Consider the following 20,863-nt stretch of genomic DNA (forward strand, 5'->3'; position numbering starts at 1 on the left):
TTATTGAATGTTTACATTAAGTACATCAAGCAACAGGACTGGTTTTGGTTTCTCAAGCTTCTTGTCTTAATGCTTCCATAACATTATTCAATCTAAAGTTTTCTTTTTAAAAATACAAATTTGCATTTGCTACAACTAAGTTGAAAGTCTTGAGTACTGACTTTCAACAAACATAAAAAATGATCAATTTTGTTAAGGGGAAAAAAGTCCCACTGTTAGAGTTTAAGCAGCTAACCGGTGTTAGTCATCCTGTTTCAGTGTATATAATTTCTATGTTCCAGGATACAACATAAAATTCTTTCTGCATCAAGATCAATGCAAAACATTGATGCAATGCATCATGAAAAGAAAGTTTGTATGTAATGAGAAGGTGCTTTACACTGTACTTTTTGGTATTTTTTGGAAAAGTCACTACATTTGAAACTATTCTGAAGCTGTAAATTTTTTTAAAAAATTGAATGTTACAGGTTAAAAAAAAAAAAAGGAAGTTATCCAGGAAAACTGCCCTGATATCCTAGAACCAGAGGGAAAATAGAAATTAAAAGAATCCACCAATCACCTCCTGAAGAAAATCCCAAAATGAAAACTCCCAAGAATATTACAGCCAAATTCCAGAGTTCTTGGGTGAAGGAGAAAATACTGCAAGCAGCTAGAAAGAAATAATTCAAACATCACAGAGCTACACTGAGAATAACCCAGGATTCAGCAATGTCTACATTAAAGGACCAGAGGGCTTGGGATATAATATCTCAGAGGGTAAAAGAGATAGAATTACAACCAACAACCACTCACTCAGCAAAACTGAATATAATCCTTCAGGGGCAAAAATGAACATTTAATAAAATTGAGGTCTTTCAAGCATTCCTAATGAAAAGCCCAGGGCTGAATAGAAACTCTAACTTTCAAATACAAGATTCAAGAAGCATAAAAAGGTGAACAGGAAAGAGAAATCACAAGGGATTCAATAAGGTTAAATTGTTTACATTCCTATATGGGAAGATGATATTTCTAACTCTTAAGAACTTTATCATTATTAGGGCAGTTAGAAAAAGTACACATAGACAGAAGGCATGGGTATGTGTTGATTATGGTTAGGATGTTGGTGGGTGACATAAAAACAACTGGATAGATGATATAAAAAGAATTAAGGGGGGAGAAAGAAGTATGTACTGAGAGAATAGAAAAGGGAGAGGCAGAATGGGGTAAATCATCTCACATGAAAGAGATGCAAAAGAGTTTTGACAATGGAGGGGGAAAGGGGAAGGGTGGCAGGTAACACTTAAACCTTATTCTCACTGGAACTGGCTCAAAGAGGAAATAAACATAGTTATTCGGTTGGGTATAGAAATCTATCTTAACCTACAGAGAAGTAGTGGGGAGGGGGACAGCAGAAGTGGGGAATTGATACAAGGGAGGATTGGGGGAGACGGTGGTCAGAAGCAAAATAATTTTGAGGATGGACAAAGCAAAAAGAGAGAGAAGGATAAACAAGGGGGTAAAGCAGTATGGAGGGAAATACACAATTAGCAATCATAAATGTGAATGTGAATAAAATGAACTCACCCATAACATGGAAACAGAGAGCAAAGTGGATTAAAAACTAGAATCCTACAATATACTATTTATAAGAATACACTTGAAGCAGAGAGATACACACAGAGTAAAGGTAAGGAGTTGGAGAAGAATCTATTATGCTTCAAATGAAGTTAAAAAAAAAGCAGGGGCAGAAATCACAATCTCAGACAAATCATCAAAACAATTTGATAATGGCTAAGTATTAGAATAGTGGCTCAATGGAATAGATTAGGTATACAACATACAATAGTAAATGATCATAGTAATCTAGTGTTTGACAAATCCAAAGATCCAAGCTTTTGGGATAAGAGCTCACTATGACAAAAACTACTTGGAAAACTGAAAAAGTTTGACAAAAACTAGGTAAAGATCAACATCTAGCACAGTATATCATGAAAACGTCAAAATGGGTACATGATTTAAATATAAATGGCACCACCTTAAGTAAATCAAGGGAGCATGGAATATTTACTTACCAGATCTATGGAAAAGGGAAGAATTTATAACCAAACAAGAGATGGAGAGCATTATGAGATATAAATGGATAATTTTGATGTAGCCAATGTAGCCAAGATTAGAAATAAAGCAGGAAAAAAATTATAGCAAGTTTATCTGAGAAAGGCCTCACTTCTCAAATATACAGAGAATGGAATCAAATTTAAAAGAATACAAGTCATTTCTCAATTGATAAATGGTCAAACAACGTGCACAGACAATTTTCAGATAAAGAAATCAAAGCTATCTACAGTCATATGAAAAAAATGTTTTATATCATTATAGATAAAAGCAGTGAAAATTACAACTCTGAGGTACCCAAACCTATCATTTTGGCTAATATGACAGAAAAGGAAAATGACAAATGTTGGAGGGCATAGGGGAAAATTGGGACACTAATGCACTGTTGGTGGAGTAGTGAACTAGTCCAACCATTCTGGAGAACAATTTAACATTAGGCCCAAAGGGCTGTAAAACTGTGCATACCCTCTGACCCATTAATATCACTACTAGGTCTGTATTCCAAAGAGATGAAAAAAAATTTTTTTTAAAAGGCAAATGATCTACACATACAAAAATATAAATTGAGGAGATGCCCATCAACTGGGGAATGGTTGAGCAAGTTGTGGTATATGATTGTGATGGATACTATTACGCTATAAGAAATGATGAGCAAAATGTTTTCAGAAAAACCTGGAAAGACTTACATGAACTGACGCAAAATGAAGTGAGCAGAACCAGGAGAACATTACACACAGTAACAATACTGTACTATAATCAACTGTGAATGACTTAGCTATTCTCAGAAATACAATGATCTAAGAAATTCTGAAGGACTTGTGACGAAAAATGCTATGTACTTCCAGAGAAGGAACTGATGGAGATTGAATGCAGATCAAAGCATACTTTTTTAACTTTCTTTTTCTTTTTTTGGGGGGGAGGGGTCGGTTTTCTTTCATTCATATGGAAATATGTTTTGCATAACAACACATGTATAACCTATATCAAACTGCTTGCTTTCTCAATGAGAGGGTAACAGAAGGAGGGAGAGAATTTAGAATGCAAAATTTATAAAAATGAATTTTTTAATTGTTTTTACATGTAATTGAAAAAATATTTTTAAATATTCCAGGAAAAACATTAATATTTCCATATACATAATAGAACCTCCCAAAGGGATGACTGTGTCTGGGTTTGCAAATCTCTATTATGTAGAGATTGCTTTTTTAAGGTATATAATAAATTCAATATGTTATTTTCAAATCTATCCTATTTGTTTCCTTCTGAACTTCCATGGTTTTCTTTCATGCATCTTCTTTTAAATGCTTCAATGACTCCTTCAGTTCCTCCCCCACACACACATTATTACCAACCATTTCTCCCAATCCCAACCAAACCAAAAAGAGAGCAAGAAAAAAGCAAAATCTCATTACATAAAATTACACAAAACCAATCCACACAGTGGTCATATCTGAAAATATATCTTCTGAATTTGAGACCATTACTAGTCAGAATGTGGATAGCTCCCTTCATCATTAGTTTCTGTAAGCTGTGGTGGTCACTGCATTGACCAGAATTCTGGATCTTTCAAAAGGTGTTGCAGATTTCTCTGAAATTCTGATATTAATTTAATTTTTTTTATGCTGAACCCAATGAAAATTACATAAAATGAACATTTCAATAAGCATAGTAGGATAGAAAAAGAGAGCTAAATAAGTAATCACCAGTCTCCACAATGTACAGTTTACTTTTAAAAAACTAAAAAATATATTAAACACATAACTTTCAAAGCTGGCCTGCTTATTTTTGATTCTTTCTGGTCTTTTGTTTGTTCTCTTCTGTATTTCCATGATCCTCTTTTTTGGGGGGAGGGCAACCCCAATCCAACTTTACCTCTTACCTCCACCCACCAATTAAAGGAAAACAAAACCCTTGGAACAAATATTCATAGACAAGAAAAGCAAATTCCCATATTGGCTATATCTGAAAATGAATGTCTTAATCTGCATCTTGAGTCCATTACTTCTTCCATTAAGAAATAGGTAATATGTTTCATCATTGGTCCTCTGGAATTGTTGTTGGTCATTACCCAGAGCAGATTTCTTAAATCTTTTCAAGTTATCTCTTTACAATGCTGTTGTTATTGTATTCATTGTTCTCTTGGTTCTGCTTATTTCATTTTGTCTAAGTTCATACAAGTCTTCCTAGGTTTCTTACAAACTATCATTTCTTATGGAACATTAAAATAATATTTGATTATATGTCTGTAATACAATTTGTTTAGCCATTTCCAATTTAGGGGCATGTGTTTTGTTTCTAGTTCTTCGCTACAACAAATATAACTTCTATAAATATTTTTATACATATGGGAGCTTTTTCTCCATCTTTGATCTTTTTGAGATATAGGCCTAGTATTGGAATTGCTAAGTCAAAGAGTATACATAGTTCTAATTTTTTTTTTATCCTAGAATGGCTGGATGAATTAATAGCTCCACCAATACACAATAGTGTACCTGTCTTTCTGCAGCCCTGTAGCCCTTCCACTGTGATCTTCCCTTCTTTTCTCAATAAGTTCAGTGCCTGGCTCACAGTCTCCCTCTTCATCTCAACTCCTGTAAACATATCAAGGGATTTCAATGCACATGTTGATGATCCTTCAAATAACCTCCCATTCGTTCAATCTGTTCAATTATCATGAGCTACTTTTCCACCCCACCTCAGCCACACACAGGGATGGTCACCCCTTTCATCTATACCCCATAAGTACTCCACTTTCATGATAAATAACTCTGAAACTTCTTTATCCAATATAATCATTCTATCTCTATGTCTTAGTTCTCCCAAACCTATTCTTAATTCGCACGTGACTTTAATTAATCTTGACCCCTTATTCAACTAATTGACTCGGCACTATCCTCTACTTTCAAATCCTTCTCACCCTATTCTATCATCGTTTATTTCTTGCCAATCTTTGGTCCTATATTACCTCCACTATATACCTCCTACAAGCTGCTGAGTGGAGCTGGAAAAAGTCATGCAACAATGCTGACTGAACCTACTACAAATTTATGCTATATAATCTCAACTGTTGTTCAACTGTTTTTCAGTCATGTCTGACTCTGTGAGCCAATGTGGGGTTTTCTTGGCAAAGATGATGGTTTGCCATTCCCTTCTCCATTACATTTTATAGATGAAGAAACAGAGGCAAGCAGAGTTAAGTGACTTACCTAGGGTCACATAGCTAGTAAGTATCTGAGGTCAGATTTGAACTCAAGAAGATGAGTCTTCCTGACTCTAGGTCCTGCATTCTATCCACTGTACCACAAGTTGCCTCCTCTCTAATTGATTTCTCTTTTTTACTCTCCACATTAGCTCCAGAACCTTTGCTTTTCTCCTCAAGCCTCCTACAGCACCACCTCTCCCCACTTTCTCAGCAGTTAGTCATGCCATACCTTATAGAAAAAAGGCCTTTTGCCAAAAGCTTTCTCTTCCACACATCTTTATTTCACAACTCTTTGACATCATTCCCCAAATAATTTCCTCCTTTTTCCTAGGCTCTGATAAAGAGACAGTTCTTCTCTTAACCAAAGTCTATACCTTTTTATATATCGCCATCCCTTCTCAATCTTCTCCAGTAGATTACCCCCTTTATCATTCCCCCTCTTTAATCCTTAATCTCTCCCTATCTAGTGATGCCTTCTTTGATGCCTTAAAAACATGACTAAAACTCCCCAGTTCTTAAAAAAAAAAACCACCACCACCAACAACAAAAGACAACCCTCTCTAGATCCTACTATCCAACAATTAGCTTTCAAATGTTGACAGACTGACACAATCAATCCTGTACTAGGGTTAGGAAATTACAATATATAATCTAAGAGAGGCCAGTCATCTCTGCAACTCCATTTTTTATAAACTAACTGCACACTTGTTGTTCTCCTCACCCCCAACTCTTTTCCCTCTTTTCACCGAAGCATGGGTATTCACCAAGGCTGAAAGACCTAAGTTCTCTAATCTTTCACTGAACCATCTCCTCCAGACAATTCACATGCTCAGACATTTTCAATTCTTATCTTTGCAGACAACTCTCAAATTCCCATTTTCAGTCAAGCCCTCTCACCTGGGTTCTAGCCCTATACCTTTAATTGCTTAGTATATAGGTGCATTTAAATGCTTAACCTTCATCTTAAACTCAGTATATTCAAAAGTAAGCTATGATCTTATCCACAAATCAAGTCTTGTTCTTTGCCAATGACACTAACATCCTCAAGGTCTGATTCAAAAACTTGACACTCATCCCCATATCCAGTCAGTCACTTTTTTATCTCCATTTCTCCACTGCAGTCCCCCATCCTTTCATATCTGAATTGCTGTAACAGCTATTGAATTAGTCCCCCTGATCCACAATTCCCTTCAAGTCATTATAAATATGAATATCCCATTCATATTCTTTGATCATTTATGGAGTGGAGAATGACTCTTTGCCTTATAAATCTGAATCAGTTTATTATGTATCTTAGAAATGAGCCTTTTATCAGAGAAATTTACTACAAAGATTATTTTGTCAGTTATTTTCCTTTTAATTTTAGCCTTATTGTATTTCTTAATGTAAAAACTTAATTTTATGTAATCAAAATTATCTATTTTTATTTTCTATCCTGTTTTGTTAAACTTTTCTTCTATTCATAAATCACATAAGTAATTTTTCCATGTTATTCTAATTTGTTTATGGTGTTATCTTTTGTATCTAGGTCAGCTTATCTTGGTATAAGGTGTGAAATGTTGGGATAATTCTAATTTCTTGTATACTGCTATCCAATTTTCTCAACTGTTTTTGTCAAATAGTGGGTCCTTATCCCAGTAGCTGAGGTTTTTGTGTTTATATAATACTAGAGCATGAGATTTTTTTTTGCTTTTGTGTTGTGTGTCTACTCTGTTCCACCAACTGATTTATTTTTTAACCAGTACTAAACTGTTTTGAGAATTACTGCTTTGTAGTATAGTTTGAGTTGTAGTACTGCTGGGTCCACTTTGTTCCTACTTTCTTTCATTATTTCCCTTGAGACTTTTGACCTTTTTTGTTGTAATATAAATTTCATTATTTTTCCATTATTATCTTATTATTCTGTCTTTTGATATTTGATTTGTATAGTACTGAATAAGTAAATTAAGTTAGATAGTACTATCATTTTTATTATATTGACTCATCCTACTCATAAACAATTAATACTTTTGAAATTATTTAGGTTGGTATTCCTGTAAATAGTGGTATATAGCTGCATTTATGTAACTCTTGTGCGCATCTTGGTAGGTAGCCTCTCAAGTATTTTATAAATTCTTTAGTCATTTTAAATTACTCTATCTTTTCCTCTGGATTTTTATAGTATAACACAGTGATACTGATGATTTGCGTGGATTTCATTTTATATAAGTTTACTTAAGTTGTCACTTCAATGGATTAGTTAACCCTTTAGGGTTCTTTAAGTATACTATCTTACCTTTGCAAAAAAGTAATACTTTTGATTCTTTACCTATGGCTTTTCCCCTAAGTTTCTTTTTCTAATCTTACTGCTATAGCTAGCATTTATAGTTTAATATCAAATTGAAGTGGCAACAATAGACATCCTTGTTTCTATCCTGATTTTTTTTATGAACAAGACAATTTATTAATAAATCTGGTGTGGTTTGTCCTAATGTTTCTTGTTGGCAGCTGCCACCTGCCCAGCAATTCTGTCCAGATCTCTCTGTCCCTGAGGTGTCAGCTTCTGGCCCCACATCCTGGTCCTTCTCCACCATCTTGAGGCCTTCCAGGACCCTTCAGGCCATGCTCTTAGAGCCTCTGCTGAAATGACTGGGTATGACCCCACTGCACTGGTGCCTACCATTGATCTTGGTCATGGATCCCACACCGGCACCACCTTGGAGGTACAGGTGACAGGCCATGGAGGCAGCCTGGGTGTAGAACCAGCTCTCATCGTAAGGCGCCAGCTCCTTATATTTGGCCAGCTTGACTGTGTCTACCCATTCAGGGACTTTCAGCTTCCCTGACTTTTTCAGAAAGGTGGCCAGGGCCTGGACGAACTCCTTCTCCACATCCTTCACCGTGACTCTGGGTATCATGTGGGCTCCACACGGCCACCCAGAGGAAAAGCCTATCCAGATTTTATTGGAAAAGATTCTCATTTATCTCCACTATAATTAGAGACATCTTAAAATAATGTTAAGGAGGAAAATTCTTAGAAATCTCAAAATGCTATACCTACAAATAATTATTATTGAGTTGACTCAAAAACCATTTCCATCTCAAAGTTTAACAATTTGTTAGTATTTATGAAATGTTTTCCCTAACATACTTTATATTTAAGCTAATAATTTTGAAATTATTATCCTTTCAGAATTAAATTCTGATCTGAATTTGACACGTTAATACTTTTGTCATACAAGTTACGGCATTTTGTAATATTTTATTCAAAGTCATGCCTCATTTGTATATAGACAATCCTTTTTTTTTTCCTTCTCAAAAGAAGAAAACATGTTGATACTTTATAGAATGAGATCTGCTGAGCAGATGCTTCACCACTGTAAAAGACAGCTAATTCCAGTAAGGGATACAATAGCATTTTCAATAAGTGGTAGTAATGTGCCAGGAATGCAAAACAGAGAACTGATGACAATCCAGCTTATGAATCATAAAATCCACACGGAATAAAAATATTTGAAAACATTATTAGGAAATCCTATCCCTTTCTTAAGTCACATTGAGATTGTAGCAATCTGAAGGATAATCAGGGTGTCCTTTGCATTAAGTTTCTTTATATTTTCAAAACATATGCTTTAAAGGACTTTTTACCATTAAAATAGGCTTTGGCCTGATTTTAAATACATTCAAACTAACATCACAGTGGAGATATAGCTAGATAGCTTTTATGCTATATAACATTTGTGCCATTTGTGAAATAAAAAGAACATGGGAACATAATAAAACCAAAGTGAAACACTCTAATCATAATGACTAGGTTTGCTCCTGTAAAAGAGTAAAGAAACTGTACCCACTTTCCTTCATTGCAAACTATGGAATACTCCTATTCTATAAGTAACAATCTCTGTGATGGTTGGTTTCACTTAAATGTTTTCCCCCCTTTTTCTTATTTATTCTTTCTTAGTAGAGAAGGCTCACTGGTTAAGGGAGGGGCAAAGCATATATTCTAAATTCAACAGGGGTCAAAAAGTCAACAAAAATAATGAATTAAAAAAATTTTAAAAGAAAACTCAAAAGTAATGAAAAAGAGTTTAAACTGGTACTTTGCAAAAGTTTTGAGAAGCTTCTTCTGTTCCTGCTCTTTCCATCTGTTTAATCTACCTATAGTATTCATTTTCTACCCTGACTAAATTTTCTTCTATCTCTATCTATTGATTTGGTTTTTTTTGGCTAGGAAATGGGGTTAAGTGACTTGCCCAGGGTCACACAGCTAGTAAGTGTTGTGTGTCTGAGATCAGATTTGAACTCAGGTCCTCCTGAATCCGGGGCCGGTGCTCTATCCACTGCACCACCTCACTGCCCCACTATCTATTGAGCAAGCCATGTATACTTGCCTAACTCTCCAAGTACCCTTGAGGTACCATTGCATATAAGCATCTTTGTGTATGCCTTTATATATTAAAATGGATTTGTGAACATCTATGAATTGCTTTGTGCATAATGCTCTCAATAAGATACTTGTTTGTTGTACAAGTATACACATTTATGTATTTGTATGACTATCTATATTTAAACATATGTATCAATGAACATCTCTTGTGAATGTATATAGGTCCAGTTGCATTAACAACATGATGATGTGGGATGTACACAAAGGTCAGAGCCCCACTTAACCATATATTAGCTATGTGACAGTGAACATGTCATTTTAACCTCTTTAATCTTCATTTATAAAATGTAGCTGAGAGTAGTTACACTGGTGACCTGACAAGTTTGTTGTGAGGATTAAACGAAGTAGTTTTCTTCCTTGTGACTATAAATTACTATATCAATATACTTTATTATTATCATCATTACGTCATTATCAAATACATACCAAACAACTAAAGTTTTCACAGTACTATGTGAGAAGTTGCAAGTGTTATAATAAAAAGTAGAAAACATAGTCCCTGTCCTTGAGGAGTCACAATTTAGTCAGGGAAACAGAAAATACAACTGAGTCAATTAAAGAACATAAGCAAGTACATGAGAATGTAGTTTAAATTATGTGGAACTGTTAAAACAATTCATATGAAGGAATTACAGTCATTACAAGGAAAGGTTTTTGGAAAAGGTAAGTTTTAACTGAGACTATAGCACAGTAGAACATGGCAGAGTAGACTGAGGAGGCCTCAAAGTAAGAATGACAAAGTAAGGTTGTAGAAATACTGGCTAAGTGATTGTGGGCAAATGACATAACTTCTCAGTGCCTCAATGTAATCTCTAATACTATGAATTACAGGACAGTTACTGATCTGCATAGAAAGAGCTTTCTCACCAAATACTCCCAATGCAGATGAAACCACAGGTCCAGACCAAAAGAGAAAAAAAATGTTTTAACTGGGTCTTGAAAGATAAAAATAGTAACAGAGTAAGCAGGAGAATTCTTCAGAAAGAAAAATGTCATAAAGTTAAGTATATCCTGTTCAGAGAAATGTAAGATAGGTTTGAATAAGTGTGAGGACACAATTTATGAAAGATCTAAAATAACAGTCAAGGAAGTTTAGATGGGATCTACTAGGCAGTGGACAGCTACTACGGATTCTTGAGTGGGGGGTGGGGGAGAGAGAAACAAGGAGTGCTGATATGAAGAAAATAGTATTTGAGCAAGTCTATCTTCACAGCTGTGTGCAGTATTAACTGGAGTAGGAGGAAGTCTGGAATGGAGAGAGACTCAAGACAGGAGACCAGCCAGGAAGCTGTTGCAGCAATCCAGATGTGAAGTAATGAGGACCTGGACAATATCAGTTACTATGGAAAAAGAGAAGAGCATAATCGGAAAAACACCATGGAGGAAGAAGACATAGTAGGACTTGGTGACTGACTAAACTGGATAGGGGGCTTGGGGAAGAAAGTGGAGGAAAAGGGAAAGACAAGTTAAATATAACTCCAAGGTTTCAAAATGGGGAGAGTACCATACAATTAACAATGATGAGATGGTTGTAAAAAATATGAGTTTGAGTAGAGTACTGCTTATATCACTCATTTGAATGGATTTTGTTCCTTTATCACAAGACAAAACAAAAACCCAACTTGTGCCATATAATGGGGAGCAGAAAGAAGGATGAGGTGATGGCAACAAATAGGCTGTTTATAGGTGATAAACTGTGGACAGTAAAGGACTATCATCACCTACATCTCTGTAGGGTAATGAAGTTCTGATGTTGGTGAGCACACCTCTCTTTGCCCCAGTGCCAAGAAAGAAGGAAAGGAAGAAAGGAAGGAAAGGAGGGAGGGAGGAGACTTTTGATTGTGGTGATGAATATTTATCATGAAGTTTTATTTATCAAGAAGTGTTATTTGTGGAGTATTTACCAAGAAACTATTATATGTCTCTCTCCTGACTGGCAATAAAACTGACTAATAGACACTTCAAGTTAGGTACTCAGATACCTCAAATTCAGTATATACAGAAGGTGAATTGATTATCTTTACCACCAAACCCCTTCCTCTTCCAAGTTTCTATATTTTTGTCAAGGGCACCATCACATTTCCAGGCAAATAGTTTTGTAATTCATTATCCTAATCTCTTCACTCTCATTCACTACATGTATCCAGTTGCCAAGTTTTATTGTTTCTACCACCACAATATTTCTTATATATGTCTCTTTTTCTCTCCACTCAAACAGCCTACTACTCTAGTTTAGGCCCTTGTCACCTCTCATCTGGAATACTGTAATAGCCTTTCAATTGGTCTGCTTGCCTCCAGTCTCTCCTCATTTCAATCAATTCCCCACACAGCTATCAAACTGATTTTCTTAAAGGGCAAGTTTGACCTCTTAAGTCCCCTACTCAACAAATCCCAGTGATTCTCTATTACTTTCAGAATCAACTATAAACTCCTTTGTTTGCTCTTTAAATCTGTTTACAACCTGGCCCTAATATATCTTATTAGCCTTATTAGACATTACTCCCCTTCCCACATAACTACAATCCAACCAAACTGGCCTTCTTAACATTCTTCATACAAGGCACTCCATTTCCCACATCTCTTCTTTGCACTAGCCAGAAATTCATTCCCTTATTACCTCCATCTCTCAAAATATCTGGTTTCCTTCATGGCTTAATTCAAGCACCACTTTCCTTGTAAAGCCTTTCCTAATCCACACAGTAGCTAGTGCCTTCTCTCCCAAATCACCTTATACTGTTTTTTTTTTAAATATGTATACTTAAACATGTTATCTCCCCTAGGTGGACTGTACCCTCAAGGACAGAAATTGTTTCACTTTTGTCCTTGAATCCCCCAAAATAATATCGTGGCAGGAACAGAGCAAGTGTTTAATAAATGCTTGTTTATTGACTGATACGATATTAATAGGCTATCATGGTACAACTCTATGGTTCATTATAGTAGAATGGCATAGCTTTTCCTGCACAATAAATAACCATAGAATAATTTGAATTATTCAAATATTTAAATTTGTTTTTCCATTATTGGTAAGAGGTAGCATTCAGTGTTCCACAAGTTTTAGTTTTATCTTCTTTCAATGATTGTATGTATATACAAAAAGCTGGGCCTTGGGTTGATGTGTTTTGTTTTTGTTTTTTCTATTTAAGGCAGAACGGGTCATAAGGATCAAATAAGAAATCATGCTCTCCTAAGCATCATGTTCTATATAAATATTTTAACAAAGCAGATCAGCCAATATCAGAAGCATACTACTTCAAATGATCAGAGGACCAACTTGTTTGCTTTTTGGATAGACTGATAAAGGAACAAATATACACTATTAGGTCACCAGTTGAAATTTTTACTAAGGTTTGAAGTATCTAGGAATTTACACAAAGAATGAACTTTTGTCCTATTTCAATAAGTAGGTGGTCCTTCCATTTTACTGCTGACTTTGCCATACCTGCCTTTAACAAATATAAACCAGTCTTGGATTATAACTTCTGCAGATTCATAGGCATGTTTTAAAGCTGCATCAAAGCTGAAGGACTTGTTCATCAATGAATCAAGCCTAAAAATGTGACAAGGGGCAAGGACAATACTTCAAAGAATCCATGATGCAAGACTGAACAAGTTCATGGCATTATATTAAGAGTTTTTCCAAACAACAGATTATTTTACATCCTCATTGCACAGAACTGATGCGCAATAGAATAAATTAAAAAGTTAAAACAATCTTAACCACTAATTTACTTTCTTTCTCTCACAACCAAAAGTACGTCAAAGGATTTACAAAGATAAAGATGCCAACAAAGATTTTTGAAGGATTATAAAACTTTTTTTTGGCTACAGTAAGTTCAACAGAAAAGCCACAAGAGGGCACCAAAGACAGAAGACTAGAATAAATTCCACAACATAATTGTAAATACACATGTTTCATAACACTATGACATTTACTAAAAGCCCATATGCAACTTTCAAAAACAAAACAGCGGTCATTACTAATTCAAAAAAGAAGTGAATAATTTAAGATACAATGACCCTTGACATACAAATTGTTAGCCATTTTTTTATGACCTAAAATAAACTGTCATCTGTTGCAGGTTAAGGACCATATTTTAAAGTCCTTTATCCACTACAGTGCTTATTGTGAAACACTGTATAATAACAACAGTACAATAAAAATACTTGAAGAAATTTTAAATGCTTCACAATATGTGATTTGATCTTCCCAACAACACCGTGAAGTGATACAAATGTTGTTATCCTCATTTAATTGCTGAGAAAGTTGAGGTTCAGAAAGGTAATGAGAATCAGCCATGTTCTCACAGATAACCAGCAGTAGATTCAGAATCCAAAGCCCTAAGACTCGAAAGCTAGGAGTCTTTCTTCTACAACACAGCTACTTCGTATTCCTTTTCTCTCTACCATGTCTCATTCAATTACTTTGCCGGCATCCAGGGGTTCAATTATCTCTGTGTACATGCTTCCATAATACCTCTCCTGAGCCCCAGGCCCACTACATCAAATGCTATGATACACATTTCCAACTGGATGCATTCTAAGTTCCTCAAAATCAACACAGACCAAAACTGAACTTATCTTTTCCTCCAAAAATACATCTCTCTCAAACTTATCTGTTTCCATTGAGGGCACCATCATTCTTCCCAGTTAACCAAGTTCAAAACATCAGTTTCATCCTAGGCTCCTCATTTTGACTCACCCAAACATTGAAGCAGCTATAAGATCTAGACCCTCTTTTCCTTATAACAGCCTTCACATCCATCCCTTTCTCTTACATCCACACAGCCATAATTCTAGTTGAGGCTCTCATCACTTTTTTTTAAATTTTATTAATTTATTTTGATTTATCAATAATCACTTCCATATGGTTTTGAGTTTAAAATTTTTCTCCTCCTTCCTCCCTACCACACTCCCCTAAATGGTGTAAAATCTGTTACAGGCTATATATTTACATTCCTATAAAACATATTTTCACATTAGTGGTACTGTAAGTAAAAATTAAAACCAATAGGAGGAATCATCAGAAAGAGGAAACAAAACTCAACAGAAGAGAAAAAAAATAGCAATTGAATTTTCATAGTTCTTTCTTTGGATGTGGATAGCATTTTCCATCATGAGGCCTCTGGAAATGTCTTAGATCCTTGTATTGCTGGAAAGGTTAAGTTTATCAATATTAGTCATAGCATAATGTGGCTGTATTATGTACAAGGTTCTCTTGCTTCTGCTCACTTCACTCAGCACCAGATCATACAAGTCTTTCCAGATTTTTCTGAAGTCAGCTTGTTCATTATTTCTTATAGCACAATAGTATTCCATTACATTCATATACCACAACTTGCTCAGCCATTCCCCAATTGATGGCCATCCTCTCAATTTCCAACACTTTGCCACCACAAAAAGAGCTGCTATAAATATTTTTGTACATGTGGCTCCTTTTCCCATTTGTATGATCTCTTTGGGATATAGTCCTAGAAGTGCTATTCCTGGGTCAAAGGGTATGCACATTGTTATAGCCCTTTGGGCGTAGTTCCCAATTGTTCTCCAAAATGGCTGAATCATTTCACAGCTCCACCAACAATGCATTAGTGTTCCAATTTTCCCACATTTTCTCCAACATTTATCATTTTCCTGTTTTGTCATGCTGGCCAATCTGATAGGTGTGATGTGGTACCTCAGTGTTGTTTTCATTTGCATTTCTCTAATTAATGGTGATTTAGAGCATTTTTTCATATATATAAAAATCCTACCTGGTCATAGTATATTATTCTTGTGTTAAGTTACTGTAATCTATTTGCTAATATTTTATTTAAAATATTTGCATCTATATTCATTAAAGAAATTAGTCTATAATTTTCTTTCTCTCTTTTGACTCTTTCTGGTTTAGGTATCAGCACCATATTTGCATCATAAAAAAAATTTGGTAAGACTTCTTCTTCACCTATTTTCCCAAATAGTCTATATAGTATCTGAATTAAATGTTCTTTATATGATTCATAGAATTCATATATAAATCCATCTGGCCCCAGAGATTTTTTCCTAGGGAGTCCATCAATGGTTTGTTCAATTTCTTTTTCTGAGATGGAGTTATTTAATAATTTTACTTCCTCGTCTGTTAATTTGGGCAATTTATATTTTTGTAAATATCCATTTCACTAAGATTGTCAAATTTATTGGCATACAGTTGGGCAAAATAATTCCTATTTACTGTTTTAATTTCTTCTTCCTTGGTGCTAGCTTCACCCTTTTCATTCTTGATACTAGTAATTTGGTTTCTTCTTCTTTTTTTTTAATTAAATTAACCAAAGGTTTATCTTTTATTGTTTTTTTTCATAAAACCAGCTCTTAGTTTTATTTATTAGTTCAATTTTCTTAATTTCAATTTTTTAATTTTTCCTTTGGTTTTCAATATTTTTAATTTGGTGTTTAATTGAGGATTTTTAATTTGTTCTTTTTCTAGTTTTTTTAGTTGTATGCCCAATTCATTGAGCTCCTCTTTTTCTATTTTATTTATGTAAGCATTTAGAGATATAAAACTTCCCCTAAGAACTGTTTTGCTGCATCCCATAAGTTTTGGTATGTTGTCTCATTATTGTCATTCTCTTGAATGAAATTATTGATTGTTTCTATGATTTGTTGTTTGACCCAATCATTTTTTAGGATTAGATTATTTAGTTTCCAATTATTTTTTAGTCTATCTTTCCATGGCCCTTTATTACATATAATTTTTATTGCATCATGATCTGAAAAGGATGCATTTAATATTTCTGCCTTTCTGCATTGGATTGTGAGGTCTTTATGCACTAGTACATGGTCAATTTTTGTGTATGTGCCATGTACCTCCAAGAAAAAGTATATTTCTTTCTATCTCCATTCAGTTTTCTCCAGAGGTCTATCATACCTAACTATTCTAATGTTCTATTCACCTCCTTAACTTCTTTCTTGTTTATTTTGTGGTTAGATTTATCTAGTTCACAGAGAGGGAGGTTGAGGTTCCCCCTAGTATACTTTTGCAGTCTATTTCTTCCTGTAAATCCTTGAGCTTCTCCTCCAAGGATCTGGATGCTATACCATTTGGTGCATATATGTTTAGTAATGATATTACTTCATTGTCTATGGTGCTTTTGGCAGGATGTAGTTTCCTTCCTTATTTCTTTCGATAAGATCTATTTTTGCTTTTGCTTTGTCTGAGATCAGAATTACTACCCCTGCTTTTTTTACTTCAGCTGAAGCATAATATACTCTCCTTACCCTGTATGTGTCACTCTTTTTTAAATGTGTTTCCAGTAAACAACATATTATAGGATTATCTTTTTTAATTCATCCTGCTATCCATTTCCATTTTATGGGAGAGTTCATCCCATTCACATTCACAGTTATGATTACTATTTGTGACTTTTTCTCCATCCTTTTTTCCCAGTATATGCTTTTATTTCTCCTTCTCCTTTCCCCCTCACTAGTGTTTTGCTTTTGACCACCACCTCCTTCAGCCCCTCCTCCCTTCTATTAGCCCTTTCCCTTTTCCCTTTTACCCCTTCTCTCTTTTCTTTCCCCTTTTCCCTCCTACTGCCTATAGCGCAAGTTAGATTTCTATACCTAACTGATTATGTTATTCCCTTCTTGTGTCAAATCTGATGAGAGCAAGGTTCAAACAATGCTCACCCCCTTCCCTTCTTTCCCTCTGCTGTAATAGGTTTTTGTGTCTTTTTCTGTAACGTAATTTACCCTTGTCTGCCTCCTCCTTTCTCAGTACATTTTCTTAGATCAGACTAATTCACTTACTTGGATCCAGTTAACCTACTTGATTAGATTTTTATCATTACATCAAAGTCTACTTATATCCACCCCCTTTATGTATACTCCTTTAACATGGTGTAATAACAATACAGTTCTCAAGAGTTGCAAGTGTCATTCCCTTGTAGGGATGTAAACAGCCCTTATTAACAACATATTGTATCTTTCTGTCCCATTTACCTTTTTATGTCTTCTTGATCTGTACTTGAAGATCAAATTTTTTGTTGAGCTCTGGTCTTTTTATCAGGAAGTTTGGAAGTCCCTATTTCGTTGAATATCCACCTCTCCCTTGAAAAATCATGCTCATTTTTGGGGTAGTTGATCCTTGGCTGCATCCAAGCTCCTTTGCCTTATGGAATATCATGTTCCACCTGCGGTCTTTTAATGTAGAAGCTGCAAGGTCCTGTGTAATCCTGACTGTGGTTCCATGATATTTAAATTGTTTCTTTCTGGCTGCAGCACCTTCTCTTTCATCTGGTAATTTTGGAATTTTGCTATTATTTCCTTGTGTTTCAATTTGGGATCTCTTTCAGGTGATAGTGGATTCTTTCTATGGTTATTTTACCTTCTGGTTCTAGGACTTCAGGGCAGTTTTCCTTTATGATTTCCTGAAAGATACTGTCCAGGCTCTTTTTTTCATCATGATTTTCAGGTAGTCCAATAATTTTTAAATTGTCTCTCCTGATCGATTTTCCAGGTGGTTGTTTTACCATGAGGTATTTTATTTTCATTCTTTTTTTCATTTTTTTGTTTCTGTTTGACTGATTCTTGCTCTCTCATAGAGTCATTAGTTTCCATTTGTCCAATTCTAGTTTTTAACAGATTGTTTTCTTCTGTTAGTTTTTGTACTTCCTTCTTCAATTGGCCAATTGTGTTTTTAAGGGATTTGTTTTCTTCAGTGTACTTTTTTTCCATTGGCCAATTGTGTTTTTTAGGGACTTGTTTTCTTCAGTGTATTTTTTCCAATTGGCCAATTGTATTTTTTGAGGACTCTTCCACCTCTCTCATTAGACTTTTAAAATCCTTCTTGAGCTCTTCTAAGAAGGCTTTTTGGGTTTCAGACTAGTTCATATTCCCTTTTGATGTTGCAGATGTGGGTTTGTTGACAATGTTGTTCTCTTCAGAATTTCTGTCTTGATCTCCACTCTTCTCATAATATGAATCTAAGGTACGTTTCTTTTTACTCATGGTTTCTTTATTCCCTGGCCTTTAACAAGATTGAGCTCTCCTGCTAGGGAACAGAGGGCACTGACCCAAGCTTTTTGTGTTGGGAGCCTAGGTCTTGGTCACTGGCTTTGTGTGCTAGGGCCTCTTACGTTGGCAATTGTAGGCTATAGGGTTTTGGCAGCTTACCTGGTGTTGGGCTGGAATTAGCAAGGCTGGGACTTTTAGGCAATTCTAGGTTGCCTGCTTTTGTTTTCCTTTACCTTGCTTCAGCTCCTTTTAGATGAATATTTTAGGGTGTATATCTGCCTGGGGCCCCTTGCAATGCTGCCTCCCTTGTTTCTCCTAAAGCACTAGGAGATTCCTTTGCTGCAGAATGCCGAGGCACCTGGTGGTTTTCTGAGCTGGTTTCCACCAGTTCCCCCACCTTCACTGAGGCACTCTGAGGTCCAGGTGTTGGTGTTTGCCTGCTCTCCCACCTGGGCTTCAGGATCTCCTCCTGGTTGGCAGCTGGAGGCTGTAGGGTTCTGACAGCTTACCTGGTATTGGGCTGGAATCAGCAAGGCTGGAACTTTAGGAAGACTCTAGGTTGCTTTCTTCAGCTCCTTTCAGATGAATGTTTCAGGGTGCTTATCTGCCTGGGGTCCTTTGTAGTTCTGCTTTCCTTATTTTTGCTGAGGCACTGGGAGATAGGTTTGATGTAGAATGCCAAGTCACCAGGATCTCCTCCTGGTGTGCTCAAGTGAGGCTGGGCTACTGCTCTGCTACTCCCCATCTTTCTTCTGGTTCAGCTGTTTCAGGGTTTTTTCTGGGGTGATATTTTCTGGGTTTTCAGAGGTTGATAGGGGAGGGTGAGAACGACTACCTTTTTACTCCATCATCTTGGCTCTCGCTGTCATCGTTTCTTAACTGGATCACTGCAATAGCTTCCTAATTGATCTCTGCCTTAAACTTCTCCTTCCTCCAATCTATCCTCCAATAGCTAACAAAGTGATTTTTCTAATAAACATGTCTGTCCATGTCATTCCCCTTTCCAATAAGAGAGAAGGGCAGGGAATGATAGTAAAAAGGGAAGCCATTTACCACCCACTTGGCTACTGTACTCCTAAAGAAATATACACAGTTCATATTTCTTCATTAATTTAACTCCATATTTGGAGTTTGCTGATGACAAACCTGAGGCATAAACAATGTGCATTAAACAACTATATGTTCATTCTATAACAAAAACCTGTTCATAAGGCTATGTGTTCTTCATTCAATTGAAAACTAGTTTTAGGTCTTTAAAATAAATTTTTGTAGCTGTTTGTGAGACAGTAACTTTATATTTTATAGCTGGTACTTGATAAATTCCATTTAAAATAAATCAGTGAATTCTATATAAAAAGGTCCTTTTAAGGTCCTTTTGACTCTTGTAACCAGTGAGTTTTCCTGAATAACATATGTGAATACTTCCACTTATTATTCTAGTTTTAGTAACAAAGCAAGCAGGAATAAGACTACTTGCATATTCAATGCTGGTTAAAAAAGAAATGAAGCCTAGAGAAAGACAATCACACTAGTGCACAGTTTCTTGGAATTATGAAGTGATTAAACTATTCTGGAAAGCAATTAGGCAGTACACTAAGAAAGAGACTAAAATGTCCCCTGCCCTTTGACCAGAGATCCCACTGCTAGGTATAAATCCCAGGAAGGTCAAAGGTATAAATAAAGGCCTCATATATATCAAAACAGTCTTTTATGTAATAGCAAAAAATTGGCCATAAATTAGGAAATGATTAAATTAATAATGGCACATAAATACAATATATTATTGTACCCTAAAAAACAATGAATCTAAAGAATACGTAAAAGAATTGGAAGGCTTATATGAACTAATGCAAAACCAGGAAAGTAACTTACACAATGATTAAAATAATGCATAGGAAAGACAACAAAATGAAAAATAACCTTGAATGCTATAAAGTTATCATAACCAAATATGAACACAAAGGAGAGATGAGAAAACGAACCTCCCTTTGTTCTTTGCAGAGATGGGGGACTACAGGTACAGAACACTACACACATTGTCAGACTCAACTGATGTGTTGGATAGCTTTGTTTAACTACCTTTTCATTCTCTCTTTTTAATCCTTTACTACATGGGATGGTTCTCTTGGTAAGAAATGGGGGTATGGATACATTTG

General features: G+C 35.4%; 1 protein-coding gene and 1 pseudogene across 7 annotated transcripts in view; both read right to left on the reverse strand.

Moving 5' to 3' along the window:
- STK3 (serine/threonine kinase 3) overlaps positions 1-20,863 on the reverse strand; it is a 485,213-nt gene that overhangs the window by 133,391 nt on the left and 330,959 nt on the right. The gene's annotated exons all lie outside the window — the stretch shown is intronic.
- On the reverse strand, positions 7,761-8,190 carry LOC110197700 (small ribosomal subunit protein eS19 pseudogene; annotated as a pseudogene).

This window comes from Phascolarctos cinereus, unplaced genomic scaffold (assembly GCF_003287225.1).
Source record: "Phascolarctos cinereus isolate Bilbo 61053 unplaced genomic scaffold, phaCin_HiC Scaffold_4;HRSCAF=312, whole genome shotgun sequence".
Classification (NCBI taxonomy): Eukaryota; Metazoa; Chordata; class Mammalia; order Diprotodontia; family Phascolarctidae; genus Phascolarctos; species Phascolarctos cinereus.